This window comes from Triturus cristatus, chromosome 10 (genome assembly GCF_964204655.1).
Source record: "Triturus cristatus chromosome 10, aTriCri1.1, whole genome shotgun sequence".
Taxonomy (NCBI): Eukaryota; Metazoa; Chordata; class Amphibia; order Caudata; family Salamandridae; genus Triturus; species Triturus cristatus.
Genome location: NC_140593.1, coordinates 721,378,498 through 721,393,676, shown reverse-complemented (window position 1 = coordinate 721,393,676; position 15,179 = coordinate 721,378,498).

The following is a 15,179-nucleotide window of genomic DNA, read 5'->3' as shown; positions in this document are numbered from 1 at the left end:
AACTCTTACTCTGGCCTAATAGCTACTGTCTTAACTCTTACTCCGGCCTAATAGCTACTGTCTTAACTCTTACGCTGGCCTAATGGTTAAGGTCTTGGACTCTTACTCTGGCCTAATAGCTACTGTCTTAACTCTTACTCTGGCCTAATAGCTACTGTCTTAACTCTTACTCTGGCCTAATGGTTAAGGTCTTAGACTCTTACTCTGGCCTAATAGCTACTGTCTTAACTCTTACTCTGGCCTAATGGTTAAGGTCTTGGACTCTTACTCTGGCCTCATAGCTACTGTCTTAACTCTTACTCTGGCCTCATAGCTACTGTGTTAACTCTTACTCTGGCCGAATGGTTACGGTCTTGGACTCTTACTCTGGCCTCATAGCTACTGTCTTAACTCTTACTCTGGCCTCATAGCTACTGTCTTAACTCTTACTCTGGCCTAATAGCTACTGTCTTAACTCTTACTCTGGCCTCATAGCTACTGTCTTAACTCTTACTCTGGCCTCATAGCTACTGTCTTAACTCTTACTCTGGCCTAATGGTTAAGGTCTTGGACTCTTACTCTGGCCTCATAGCTACTGTCTTAACTATTACTCTGGCCTCATAGCTACTGTCTTAACTCTTACTCTGGCCTAATAGCTACTGTCTTAACTCTTACTCTGGCCTAATGGTTAAGGTCTTGGACTCTTACTCTGGCCTAATAGCTACTGTCTTAACTCTTACTCTGGCCTAATGGTTAAGGTCTTGGACTCTTACTCTGGCCTCATAGCTACTGTCTTAACTCTTACTCTGGCCTAATGGTTAAGGTCTTGGACTCTTACTCTGGCCTCATAGCTACTGTCTTAACTCTTACTCTGGCCTCATAGCTACTGTCTTAACTCTTACTCTGGCCTAATGGTTAAGGTCTTGGACTCTTACTCTGGCCTCATAGCTACTGTCTTAACTCTTACTCTGGCCTAATGGTTAAGGTCTTGGACTCTTACTCTGGCCTCATAGCTACTGTCTTAACTCTTACTCTGGCCTCATAGCTACTGTCTTAACTCTTACTCTGGCCTAATATCTACTGTCTAAACTCTTACTCTGGCCTCATAGCTACTGTCTTAACTCTTACTCTGGCCTCATAGCTACTGTCTTAACTCTGGCCTAATAGCTACTGTCTTAACTCTTACTCTGGCCTCATAGCTACTGTCTTAACTCTTACTCTGGCCTGATAGCTGCTGTCTTAACTCTTACTCTGGCCTCATAGCTACTGTCTTAACTCTTACTCTGGCCTAATAGCTACTGTCTTAACTCTTACTCTGGCCTCATAGCTACTGTCTTAACTCTTACTCTGGCCTAATGGTTAAGGTCTTGGACTCTTACTCTGGCCTCATAGCTACTGTCTTAACTCTTACTCTGGCCTCATAGCTACTGTCTTAACTCTTACTCTGGTCTAATGGTTAAGGTCTTGGACTCTTACTCTGGCCTCATAGCTACTGTCTTAACTCTTACTCTGGCCTCATAGCTACTGTCTTAACTCTTACTCTGGCCTAATAGCTACTCTCTTAACTCTTACTCTGGCCTAATGGTTAAGGTCTTGGACTCTTACTCTGGCCTCATAGCTACTGTCTTAACTCTTACTCTGGCCTCATAGCTACTGTCTTAACTCTTACTCTGGCCTAATGGTTAAGGTCTTGGACTCTTACTCTGGCCTCATAGCTACTGTCTTAACTCTTACTCTGGCCTCATAGCTACTGTCTTAACTCTTACTCTGGCCTCATAGCTACAGTCTTAACTCTTACTCTGGCCTCATAGCTACAGTATTAACTCTTAGTCTGGCCTCATAGCTACTGTCTTAACTCTTACTCTGGCCTCATAGCTACTGTCTTAACTCTTACTCTGGCCTAATGGTTAAGGTCTTGGACTCTTAATCTGGCCTCATAGCTACTGTCTTAACTCTTACTCTGGCCTAATAGCTACTGTCTTAACTCTTACTCTGGCCTCATAGCTACTGTCTTAACTCTTACTCTGGCCTAATAGCTACTGTCGTAACTCTTACTCTGGCCAAATAGCTACTGTCTTAACTCTTACTCTGGCCTCATAGCTACTGTCTTAACCCTTACTCTGGCCTAATGGTTAAGGTCTTGGACTCTTACTCTTGCCTCATAGCTACTGTCTTAACTCTTACTCTGGCCTCATAGCTACTGTCTTAACTCTTACTCTGGCCTAATGGTTAAGGTCTTGGACTCTTACTCTGGCTTCATAGCTATTGTCTTAACTCTTACTCTGGCCTCATAGCTACTGTCTTAACTCTTACTCTGGCCTCATAGCTACTGTCCTAACTCTTACTCTAGCCTCATAGCTACTGTCTTAACTCTTACTCTGGCCTAATAGCTACTGTGTTAACTCTTACTCTGGCCTAATAGCTACTGTCTTAACTCTTACTGTGGCCTAATAGCTACTGTCTTAACTCTTACTCTGGCCTAATAGCTACTGTCTTAACTCTTACTCTGGCCTAATGGTTAAGGTCTTGGACTCTTACTCTGGCCTCATAGCTACTGTCTTAACTCTTACTCTGGCCTCATAGCTACTGTGTTAACTCTTACTCTGGCCGAATGGTTAAGGTCTTGGACTCTTACTCTGGCCTCATAGCTACTGTCTTAACTCTTACTCTGGCCTCATAGCTACTGTCTTAACTCTTACTCTTGCCTAATAGCTACTGTCTTAACTCTTACTCTGGCCTCATAGCTACTGTCTTAACTCTTACTCTGGCCTCATAGCTACTGTCTTAACTCTTACTCTGGCCTAATGGTTAAGGTCTTGGACTCTTACTCTGGCCTCATAGCTACTGTCTTAACTCTTACTCTGGCCTCAATGCTACTGTCTTAACTCTTACTCTGGCCTAATAGCTACTGTCTTAACTCTTACTCTGGCCTAATGGTTAAGGTCTTGGACTCTTACTCTGGCCTAATAGCTACTGTCTTAACTCTTACTCTGGCCTAATGGTTAAGGTCTTGGACTCTTACTCTGGCCTCATAGCTACTGTCTTAACTCTTACTCTGGCCTAATGGTTAAGGTCTTGGACTCTTACTCTGGCCTCATAGCTACTGTCTTAACTCTTACTCTGGCCTAATGGTTAAGGTCTTGGACTCTTACTCTGGCCTCATAGCTACTGTCTTAACTCTTACTCTGGCCTAATGGTTAAGGTCTTGGACTCTTACTCTGGCCTCATAGCTACTGTCTTAACTCTTACTCTGGCCTCATAGCTACTGTCTTAACTCTTACTCTGGCCTAATATCTACTGTCTTAACTCTTACTCTGGCCTCATAGCTACTGTCTTAACTCTTACTCTGGCCTAATAGCTACTGTCTTAACTCTTACTCTGGCCTCATAGCTACTGTCTTAACTCTTACTCTGGCCTAATAGCTACTGTCTTAACTCTTACTCTGGCCTCATAGCTACTGTCTTAACTATTACTCTGGCCTAATAGCTACTGTCTTAACTCTTACTCTGGCCTCATAGCTACTGTCTTAACTCTTACTCTGGCCTAATGGTTAAGGTCTTGGACTCTTACTCTGGCCTCATAGCTACTGTCTTAACTCTTACTCTGGCCTCATAGCTACTGTCTTAACTCTTACTCTGGCCTAATGGTTAAGGTCTTGGACTCTTACTCTGGCCTCATAGCTACTGTCTTAACTCTTACTCTGGCCTCATAGCTACTGTCTTAACTCTTACACTGGCCTAATGTTTAAGGTCTTGGACTCTTACTCTGGCCTCATAGCTACTGTCTTAACTCTTACTCTGGCCTCATAGCTACTGTCTTAACTCTTACTCTGGCCTAATAGCTACTCTCTTAACTCTTACTCTGGCCTAATGGTTAAGGTCTTGGACTCTTACTCTGGCCTCATAGCTACTGTCTTAACTCTTACTCTGGCCTCATAGCTACTGTCTTAACTCTTACTCTGGCCTAATGGTTAAGGTCTTGGACTCTTACTCTGGCCTCATAGCTACTGTCTTAACTCTTACTCTGGCCTCATAGCTACTGTCTTAACTCTTACTCTGGCCTCATAGCTACAGTCTTAACTCTTACTCTGGCCTCATAGCTACAGTCTTAACTCTTACTCTGGCCTCATAGCTACTGTCTTAACTCTTACTCTGGCCTCATAGCTATTGTCTTAACTCTTACTCTGGCCTCATAGCTACTGTCTTAACTCCTACTCTGGCCTAATGGTTAAGGTCTTGGACTCTTAATCTGGCCTCATAGCTACTGTTTTAACTCTTACTCTGGCCTAATAGCTACTGTCTTAACTCTTACTCTGGCCTCATAGCTACTGTCTTAACTCTTACTCTGGCCTAATAGCTACTGTCTTAACTCTTACTCTGGCCAAATAGCTACTGTCTTAACTCTTACTCTGGCCTCATAGCTACTGTCTTAACCCTTACTCTGGCCTAATGGTTAAGGTCTTGGACTCTTACTCTGGCCTCATAGCTACTGTCTTAACTCTTACTCTGGCCTCATAGCTACTGTCCTAACTCTTACTCTGGCCTAATAGCTACTGTCTTAACTCTTACTCCGGCCTAATAGCTGCTGTCTTAACTCTTACGCTGGCCTAATGGTTAAGGTCTTGGACTCTTACTCTGGCCTCATAGCTACTGTCTTAACTCTTACTCTGGCCTAATAGCTACTGTCTTAACTCTTACTCTGGCCTAATGGTTAAGGTCTTGGACTCTTACTCTGGCCTAATAGCTACTGTCTTAAGTCTTACTCTGGCCTAATAGCTACTGTCTTAACTCTTACTCTGGCCTAATAGCTACTGTCTTAACTCTTACTCCGGCCTAATAGCTACTGTCTTAACTCTTACGCTGGCCTAATGGTTAAGGTCTTGGACTCTTACTCTGGCCTAATAGCTACTGTCTTAACTCTTACTCTGGCCTAATAGCTACTGTCTTAACTCTTACTCTGGCCTAATGGTTAAGGTCTTGGACTCTTACTCTGGCCTAATAGCTACTGTCTTAACTCTTACTCTGGCCTAATAGCTACTGTCTTAACTCTTACTCTGGCCTCATAGCTACTGTCTTAACTCTTACTCTGGCCTAATGGTTAAGGTCTTGGACTCTTACTCTGGCCTCATAGCTACTGTCTTAACTCTTACTCTGGCCTAATGGTTAAGGTCTTGGACTCTTACTCTGGCCTCATAGCTACTGTCTTAACTCTTACTCTGGCCTAATGGTTAAGGTCTTGGACTCTTACTCTGGCCTCATAGCTACTGTCTTAACTCTTACTCTGGCCTAATGGTTAAGGTCTTGGACTCTTACTCTGGCCTCATAGCTACTGTCTTAACTCTTACTCTGGCCTCATAGCTACTGTCTTAACTCTTACTCTGGCCTAATATCTACTGTCTTAACTCTTACTCTGGCCTCATAGCTACTGTCTTAACTCTTACTCTGGCCTAATAGCTACTGTCTTAACTCTTACTCTGGCCTCATAGCTACTGTCTTAACTCTTACTCTGGCCTAATAGCTACTGTCTTAACTCTTACTCTGGCCTCATAGCTACTGTCTTAACTATTACTCTGGCCTAATAGCTACTGTCTTAACTCTTACTCTGGCCTCATAGCTACTGTCTTAACTCTTACTCTGGCCTAATGGTTAAGGTCTTGGACTCTTACTCTGGCCTCATAGCTACTGTCTTAACTCTTACTCTGGCCTCATAGCTACTGTCTTAACTCTTACTCTGGCCTAATGGTTAAGGTCTTGGACTCTTACTCTGGCCTCATAGCTACTGTCTTAACTCTTACTCTGGCCTCATAGCTACTGTCTTAACTCTTACACTGGCCTAATGTTTAAGGTCTTGGACTCTTACTCTGGCCTCATAGCTACTGTCTTAACTCTTACTCTGGCCTCATAGCTACTGTCTTAACTCTTACTCTGGCCTAATAGCTACTCTCTTAACTCTTACTCTGGCCTAATGGTTAAGGTCTTGGACTCTTACTCTGGCCTCATAGCTACTGTCTTAACTCTTACTCTGGCCTCATAGCTACTGTCTTAACTCTTACTCTGGCCTAATGGTTAAGGTCTTGGACTCTTACTCTGGCCTCATAGCTACTGTCTTAACTCTTACTCTGGCCTCATAGCTACTGTCTTAACTCTTACTCTGGCCTCATAGCTACAGTCTTAACTCTTACTCTGGCCTCATAGCTACAGTCTTAACTCTTACTCTGGCCTCATAGCTACTGTCTTAACTCTTACTCTGGCCTCATAGCTATTGTCTTAACTCTTACTCTGGCCTCATAGCTACTGTCTTAACTCCTACTCTGGCCTAATGGTTAAGGTCTTGGACTCTTAATCTGGCCTCATAGCTACTGTTTTAACTCTTACTCTGGCCTAATAGCTACTGTCTTAACTCTTACTCTGGCCTCATAGCTACTGTCTTAACTCTTACTCTGGCCTAATAGCTACTGTCTTAACTCTTACTCTGGCCAAATAGCTACTGTCTTAACTCTTACTCTGGCCTCATAGCTACTGTCTTAACCCTTACTCTGGCCTAATGGTTAAGGTCTTGGACTCTTACTCTGGCCTCATAGCTACTGTCTTAACTCTTACTCTGGCCTCATAGCTACTGTCCTAACTCTTACTCTGGCCTAATAGCTACTGTCTTAACTCTTACTCCGGCCTAATAGCTGCTGTCTTAACTCTTACGCTGGCCTAATGGTTAAGGTCTTGGACTCTTACTCTGGCCTCATAGCTACTGTCTTAACTCTTACTCTGGCCTAATAGCTACTGTCTTAACTCTTACTCTGGCCTAATGGTTAAGGTCTTGGACTCTTACTCTGGCCTAATAGCTACTGTCTTAAGTCTTACTCTGGCCTAATAGCTACTGTCTTAACTCTTACTCTGGCCTAATAGCTACTGTCTTAACTCTTACTCCGGCCTAATAGCTACTGTCTTAACTCTTACGCTGGCCTAATGGTTAAGGTCTTGGACTCTTACTCTGGCCTAATAGCTACTGTCTTAACTCTTACTCTGGCCTAATAGCTACTGTCTTAACTCTTACTCTGGCCTAATGGTTAAGGTCTTGGACTCTTACTCTGGCCTAATAGCTACTGTCTTAACTCTTACTCTGGCCTAATAGCTACTGTCTTAACTCTTACTCTGGCCTCATAGCTACTGTCTTAACTCTTACTCTGGCCTAATGGTTAAGGTCTTGGACTCTTACTCTGGCCTCATAGCTACTGTCTTAACTCTTACTCTGGCCTAATGGTTAAGGTCTTGGACTCTTACTCTGGCCTCATAGCTACTGTCTTAACTCTTACTCTGGCCTAATGGTTAAGGTCTTGGACTCTTACTCTGGCCTCATAGCTACTGTCTTAACTCTTACTCTGGCCTAATAGCTACTGTCTTAACTCTTACTCTGGCCTAATGGTTAAGGTCTTGGACTCTTATTCTGGCCTAATAGCTACTGTCTTAAGTCTTACTCTGGCCTAATAGCTACTGTCTTAACTCTTACTCTGGCCTAATAGCTACTGTCTTAACTCTTACTCCGGCCTAATAGCTACTGTCTTAACTCTTACGCTGGCCTAATGGTTAAGGTCCTGGACTCTTACTCTGGCCTAATAGCTACTGTCTTAACTCTTACTCTGGCCTAATAGCTACTGTCTTAACTCTTACTCTGGCCTAATGGTTAAGGTCTTGGACTCTTACTCTGGCCTCATAGCTACTGTCTTAACTCTTACTCTGGCCTCATAGCTACTGTCTTAACTCTTACTCTGGCCTCATAGCTACTGTCTTATCTCTTACTCTGGCCGAATGGTTAAGGTCTTGGACTCTTACTCTGGCCTCATAGCTACTGTCTTAACTCTTACTCTGACCTCATAGCTACTGTCTTAACTCTTACTCTGGCCTAATGGTTAAGGTCTTAACTCTTTCTCTGGCCTAATAGCTACTGTCTTAACACTTACTCTGGCCTCATAGCTACTGTCTTAACTCTTACTCTGGCCTCATAGCTACTGTCTTAACTCTTACGCTGGCCTAATGGTTAAGGTCTTGGACTCTTACTCTGGCCTAATAGCTACTGTCTTAACTCTTACTCTGGCCTAATAGCTACTGTCTTAACTCTTACTCTGGCCTAATGGTTAAGGTCTTGGACTCTTACTCTGGCCTAATAGCTACTGTCTTAACTCTTACTCTGGCCTAATAGCTACTGTCTTAACTCTTACTCTGGCCTCATAGCTACTGTCTTAACTCTTACTCTGGCCTAATGGTTAAGGTCTTGGACTCTTACTCTGGCCTCATAGCTACTGTCTTAACTCTTACTCTGGCCTAATGGTTAAGGTCTTGGACTCTTACTCTGGCCTCATAGCTACTGTCTTAACTCTTACTCTGGCCTAATGGTTAAGGTCTTGGACTCTTACTCTGGCCTCATAGCTACTGTCTTAACTCTTACTCTGGCCTAATAGCTACTGTCTTAACTCTTACTCTGGCCTAATGGTTAAGGTCTTGGACTCTTATTCTGGCCTAATAGCTACTGTCTTAAGTCTTACTCTGGCCTAATAGCTACTGTCTTAACTCTTACTCTGGCCTAATAGCTACTGTCTTAACTCTTACTCCGGCCTAATAGCTACTGTCTTAACTCTTACGCTGGCCTAATGGTTAAGGTCCTGGACTCTTACTCTGGCCTAATAGCTACTGTCTTAACTCTTACTCTGGCCTAATAGCTACTGTCTTAACTCTTACTCTGGCCTAATGGTTAAGGTCTTGGACTCTTACTCTGGCCTCATAGCTACTGTCTTAACTCTTACTCTGGCCTCATAGCTACTGTCTTAACTCTTACTCTGGCCTCATAGCTACTGTCTTATCTCTTACTCTGGCCGAATGGTTAAGGTCTTGGACTCTTACTCTGGCCTCATAGCTACTGTCTTAACTCTTACTCTGACCTCATAGCTACTGTCTTAACTCTTACTCTGGCCTAATGGTTAAGGTCTTAACTCTTTCTCTGGCCTAATAGCTACTGTCTTAACACTTACTCTGGCCTCATAGCTACTGTCTTAACTCTTACTCTGGCCTCATAGCTACTGTCTTAACTCTTACTCTGGCCTCATAGCTACTGTCCTAACCCTTACTCTGGCCTAATAGCTACTGTCTTAACTCTTACTCCGGCCTAATAGCTGCTGTCTTAACTCTTACGCTGGCCTAATGGTTAAGGTCTTGGACTCTTACTCTGGCCTCATAGCTACTGTCTTAACTCTTACTCTGGCCTAATAGCTACTGTCTTAACTCTTACTCTGGCCTAATGGTTAAGGTCTTGGACTCTTATTCTGGCCTAATAGCTACTGTCTTAAGTCTTACTCTGGCCTAATAGCTACTGTCTTAACTCTTACTCTGGCCTAATAGCTACTGTCTTAACTCTTACTCCGGCCTAATAGCTACTGTCTTAACTCTTACGCTGGCCTAATGGTTAAGGTCCTGGACTCTTACTCTGGCCTAATAGCTACTGTCTTAACTCTTACTCTGGCCTAATAGCTACTGTCTTAACTCTTACTCTGGCCTAATGGTTAAGGTCTTGGACTCTTACTCTGGCCTAATAGCTACTGTCTTCACTCTTACTCTGGCCTCATAGCTACTGTCTTAACTCTTACTCTGGCCTCATAGCTACTGTCTTAACTCTTACTCTGGCCTAATGGTTAAGGTCTTGGACTCTTACTCTGGCTCCATAGCTACTGTCTTAACTCTTACTCTGGCCTAATAGCTACTGTCTTAACTCTTACTCTGGCCTCATAGCTACTGTCTTAACTCTTTCTCTGGCCTAATAGCTACTGTCTTAACTCTTACTCTGGCCTCATAGCTACTGTCTTAACTCTTACTCTGGCCTCATAGCTACTGTCTTAACTCTTACTCTGGCCTAATGGTTAAGGTCTTAGACTCTTACTCTGGCCTCATAGCTACTGTCTTAACTCTTACTCTGGCCTAATGGTTAAGGTCTTGGACTCTTACTCTGGCCTCATAGCTACTGTCTTAACTCTTACTCTGGCCTCATAGCTACTTTCTTAACTCTTACTCTGGCCTAATAGCTACTGTCTTAACTCTTACTCCGGCCTAATAGCTACTGTCTTAACTCTTACGCTGGCCTAATGGTGAAGGTCTTGGACTCTTACTCTGGCCTAATAGCTACTGTCTTAACTCCTACTCTGGCCTAATAGCTACTGTCTTAACTCTTACTCTGGCCTAATGGTTAAGGTCTTGGACTCTTACTCTGGCCTAATAGCTTCTGTCTTAACTCTTACTCTGGCCTCATAGCTACTGTCTTAACTCTTACTCTGGCCTAATGGTTAAGGTCTTGGACTCTTACTCTGGCCTCATAGCTACTGTCTTAACTCTTACTCTGGCCTAATGGTTAAGGTCTTAACTCTTTCTCTGGCCTAATAGCTACTGTCTTAACACATACTCTGGCCTCATAGCTACTGTCTTAACTCTTACTCTGGCCTCATAGCTACTGTCTTAACTCTTACTCTGGACTAATGGTTAAGGTCTTGGACTCTTACTCTGGCCTCATAGCTACTGTCTTAACTCTTACTCTGGCCTAACGGTTAAGGTCTTGGACTCTTACTCTGGCCTAATAGCTACTGTCTTAACTCTTACTCTGGCCTAATAGCTACTGTCTTAACTCTTACTCTGGCCTAATGGTTAAGGTCTTGGACTCTTACTCTGGCCTCATAGCTACTGTCTTAACTCTTACTCTGGCCTCATAGCTACTGTCTTAACTCTTACTCTGGCCTCATAGCTACTGTCTTATCTCTTACTCTGGCCGAATGGTTAAGGTCTTGGACTCTTACTCTGGCCTCATAGCTACTGTCTTAACTCTTACTCTGGCCTCATAGCTACTGTCTTAACTCTTACTCTGGCCTAATGGTTAAGGTCTTGGACTCTTACTCTGGCCTCATAGCTACTGTCTTAACTCTTACTCTGGCCTAATGGTTAAGGTCTTAACTCTTTCTCTGGCCTAATAGCTACTGTCTTAACACTTACTCTGGCCTCATAGCTACTGTCTTAACTCTTACTCTGGCCTCATAGCTACTGTCTTAACTCTTACTCTGGCCTAATGGTTAAGGTCTTGGACTCTTACTCTGGCCTCATAGCTACTGTCTTAACTCTTACTCTGGCCTAATGGTTAAGGTCTTGGACTCTTACTCTGGCCTCATAGCTACTGTCTTAACTCTTACTCTGGCCTAATGGTTAAGGTCTTGGACTCTTACTCTGGCCTCATAGCTACTGTCTTAACTCTTACTCTGGCCTCATAGCTACTGTCTTAACTCTTACTCTGGCCTAATAGCTACTGTCTTAACTCTTACTCCGGCCTAATAGCTACTGTCTTAACTCTTACGCTGGCCTAATGGTTAAGGTCTTGGACTCTTACTCTGGCCTCATAGCTACTGTCTTAACTCTTACTCTGGCCTCATAGCTACTGTCTTAACTCTTACGCTGGCCTCATAGCTACTGTCTTAACTCTTACTCTGGCCTCATAGCTACTGTCTTAACTCTTACTCTGGCCTAATGGTTAAGGTCTTGGACTCTTACTCTGGCCTCATAGCTACTGTCTTAACTCTTACTCTGGCCTAATATCTACTGTCTAAACTCTTACTCTGGCCTCATAGCTACTGTCTTAACTCTTACTCTGGCCTCATAGCTACTGTCTTAACTCTGGCCTAATAGCTACTGTCTTAACTCTTACTCTGGCCTCATAGCTACTGTCTTAACTCTTACTCTGGCCTGATAGCTGCTGTCTTAACTCTTACTCTGGCCTCATAGCTACTGTCTTAACTCTTACTCTGGCCTCATAGCTACTGTCTTAACTCTTACTCTGGCCTAATGGTTAAGGTCTTGGACTCTTACTCTGGCCTCATAGCTACTGTCTTAACTCTTACTCTGGCCTCATAGCTACTGTCTTAACTCTTACTCTGGTCTAATGGTTAAGGTCTTGGACTCTTACTCTGGCCTCATAGCTACTGTCTTAACTCTTACTCTGGCCTCATAGCTACTGTCTTAACTCTTACACTGGCCTAATGGTTAAGGTCTTGGACTCTTACTCTGGCCTCATAGCTACTGTCTTAACTCTTACTCTGGCCTCATAGCTACTGTCTTAACTCTTACTCTGGCCTAATAGCTACTCTCTTAACTCTTACTCTGGCCTAATGGTTAAGGTCTTGGACTCTTACTCTGGCCTCATAGCTACTGTCTTAACTCTTACTCTGGCCTCATAGCTACTGTCTTAACTCTTACTCTGGCCTAATGGTTAAGGTCTTGGACTCTTACTCTGGCCTCATAGCTACTGTCTTAACTCTTACTCTGGCCTCATAGCTACTGTCTTAACTCTTACTCTGGCCTCATAGCTACAGTCTTAACTCTTACTCTGGCCTCATAGCTATAGTCTTAACTCTTAGTCTGGCCTCATAGCTACTGTCTTAACTCTTACTCTGGCCTCATAGCTACTGTCTTAACTCTTACTCTGGCCTAATGGTTAAGGTCTTGGACTCTTAATCTGGCCTCATAGCTACTGTCTTAACTCTTACTCTGGCCTAATAGCTACTGTCTTAACTCTTACTCTGGCCTCATAGCTACTGTCTTAACTCTTACTCTGGCCTAATAGCTACTGTCTTAACTCTTACTCTGGCCAAATAGCTACTGTCTTAACTCTTACTCTGGCCTCATAGCTACTGTCTTAACCCTTACTCTGGCCTAATGGTTAAGGTCTTGGACTCTTACTCTGGCCTCATAGCTACTGTCTTAACTCTTACTCTGGCCTCATAGCTACTGTCTTAACTCTTACTCTGGCCTAATGGTTAAGGTCTTGGACTCTTACTCTGGCTTCATAGCTACTGTCTTAACTCTTACTCTGGCCTCATAGCTACTGTCTTAACTCTTACTCTGGCCTCATAGCTACTGTCCTAACTCTTACTCTAGCCTCATAGCTACTGTCTTAACTCTTACTCTGGCCTAATAGCTACTGTGTTAACTCTTACTCTGGCCTAATAGCTACTGTCTTAACTCTTACTGTGGCCTAATAGCTACTGTCTTAACTCTTACTCTGGCCTAATAGCTACTGTCTTAACTCTTACTCTGGCCTAATGGTTAAGGTCTTGGACTCTTACTCTGGCCTCATAGCTACTGTCTTAACTCTTACTCTGGCCTCATAGCTACTGTGTTAACTCTTACTCTGGCCGAATGGTTAAGGTCTTGGACTCTTACTCTGGCCTCATAGCTACTGTCTTAACTCTTACTCTGGCCTCATAGCTACTGTCTTAACTCTTACTCTTGCCTAATAGCTACTGTCTTAACTCTTACTCTGGCCTCATAGCTACTGTCTTAACTCTTACTCTGGCCTCATAGCTACTGTCTTAACTCTTACTCTGGCCTAATGGTTAAGGTCTCGGACTCTTACTCTGGCCTCATAGCTACTGTCTTAACTCTTACTCTGGCCTCATAGCTACTGTCTTAACTCTTACTCTGGCCTAATAGCTACTGTCTTAACTCTTACTCTGGCCTAATGGTTAAGGTCTTGGACTCTTACTCTGGCCTAATAGCTACTGTCTTAACTCTTACTCTGGACTAATGGTTAAGGTCTTGGACTCTTACTCTGGCCTCATAGCTACTGTCTTAACTCTTACTCTGGCCTAATGGTTAAGGTCTTGGACTCTTACTCTGGCCTCATAGCTACTGTCTTAACTCTTACTCTGGCCTAATGGTTAAGGTCTTGGACTCTTACTCTGGCCTCATAGCTACTGTCTTAACTCTTACTCTGGCCTAATGGTTAAGGTCTTGGACTCTTACTCTGGCCTCATAGCTACTGTCTTAACTCTTACTCTGGCCTCATAGCTACTGTCTTAACTCTTACTCTGGCCTAATATCTACTGTCTTAACTCTTACTCTGGCCTCATAGCTACTGTCTTAACTCTTACTCTGGCCTAATAGCTACTGTCTTAACTCTTACTCTGGCCTCATAGCTACTGTCTTAACTCTTACTCTGGCCTAATAGCTACTGTCTTAACTCTTACTCTGGCCTCATAGCTACTGTCTTAACTTTTACTCTGGCCTAATAGCTACTGTCTTAACTCTTACTCTGGCCTCATAGCTACTGTCTTAACTCTTACTCTGGCCTAATGGTTAAGGTCTTGGACTCTTACTCTGGCCTCATAGCTACTGTCTTAACTCTTACTCTGGCCTCATAGCTACTGTCTTAACTCTTACTCTGGCCTAATGGTTAAGGTCTTGGACTCTTACTCTGGCCTCATAGCTACTGTCTTAACTCTTACTCTGGCCTCATAGCTACTGTCTTAACTCTTACACTGGCCTAATGTTTAAGGTCTTGGACTCTTACTCTGGCCTCATAGCTACTGTCTTAACTCTTACTCTGGCCTCATAGCTACTGTCTTAACTCTTACTCTGGCCTAATAGCTACTCTCTTAACTCTTACTCTGGCCTAATGGTTAAGGTCTTGGACTCTTACTCTGGCCTCATAGCTACTGTCTTAACTCTTACTCTGGCCTCATAGCTACTGTCTTAACTCTTACTCTGGCCTAATAGCTACTGTCTTAACTCTTACTCTGGCCTAATGGTTAAGGTCTTGGACTCTTACTCTGGCCTAATAGCTACTGTCTTAACTCTTACTCTGGCCTAATGGTTAAGGTCTTGGACTCTTACTCTGGCCTAATAGCTACTGTCTTCACTCTTACTCTGGCCTCATAGCTACTGTCTTAACTCTTACTCTGGCCTCATAGCTACTGTCTTAACTCTTACTCTGGCCTAATGGTTAAGGTCTTGGACTCTTACTCTGGCTCCATAGCTACTGTCTTAACTCTTACTCTGGCCTAATAGCTACTGTCTTAACTCTTACTCTGGCCTCATAGCTACTGTCTTAACTCTTTCTCTGGCCTAATAGCTACTGTCTTAACTCTTACTCTGGCCTCATAGCTACTGTCTTAACTCTTACTCTGGCCTCATAGCTACTGTCTTAACTCTTACTCTGGCCTAATGGTTAAGGTCTTAGACTCTTACTCTGGCCTCATAGCTACTGTCTTAACTCTTACTCTGGCCTAATGGTTAAGGTCTTGAACTCTTACTCTGGCCTAATGGTTAAGGTCTTGGACTCTTACTCTGGCCTCATAGCTACTGTCTTAACTCTTACTCTGGCCTCATAGCTACTTTCTTAACTCT